At 65.7% G+C, this 321-nt stretch overlaps 1 protein-coding gene across 1 annotated transcript in view; it reads left to right on the plus strand.

Annotated features, from left to right (window-relative positions):
• The window catches only part of NKRF (NFKB repressing factor), a 20,674-nt gene continuing 20,353 nt past the window's right edge, over nt 1-321 (plus strand). Inside the window, exon 1 of the mRNA XM_006168260.3 lies at nt 1-180. The gene's annotated coding sequence lies outside the window, so the exon portion shown is untranslated. The remainder of the gene's footprint in view (nt 181-321) is intronic.

The raw sequence follows: 321 nt of genomic DNA on the forward strand, positions 1-321 counted from the left end.
CCCGCCGCCCCCGCCCGAGCCAGTGCTGGAACAGTGGCGCTATAGCCACGAAAGTGACTGGCAGTGGGCTCTGCGGCGCAGCTTCATCTGTCGGCACCTGCACAGCTATCCCGGAGCTGCCCTCGACCAGCTCCTTGCGCTCTCCGCTGCCTGGACCAACCACGTTTTCCTGGGCTGCAGGTGAGGAAGGTGGGGTAGGGTTAGGCACAGGGGTGACAGATCGGTGATAGGGTCGGATTAGGGACGAGGGTTAGGGGATCGCATCAGCGGTTGGAGGTCAGGTTAGGGATAGCCGCGGGAGGGGCGGGGGGGGGGGAGCAG

The sequence above is a fragment of the Tupaia chinensis genome, unplaced genomic scaffold (genome assembly GCF_000334495.1).
Source record: "Tupaia chinensis unplaced genomic scaffold, TupChi_1.0 Scaffold145659_1, whole genome shotgun sequence".
NCBI classification, from domain to species: domain Eukaryota; kingdom Metazoa; phylum Chordata; class Mammalia; order Scandentia; family Tupaiidae; genus Tupaia; species Tupaia belangeri.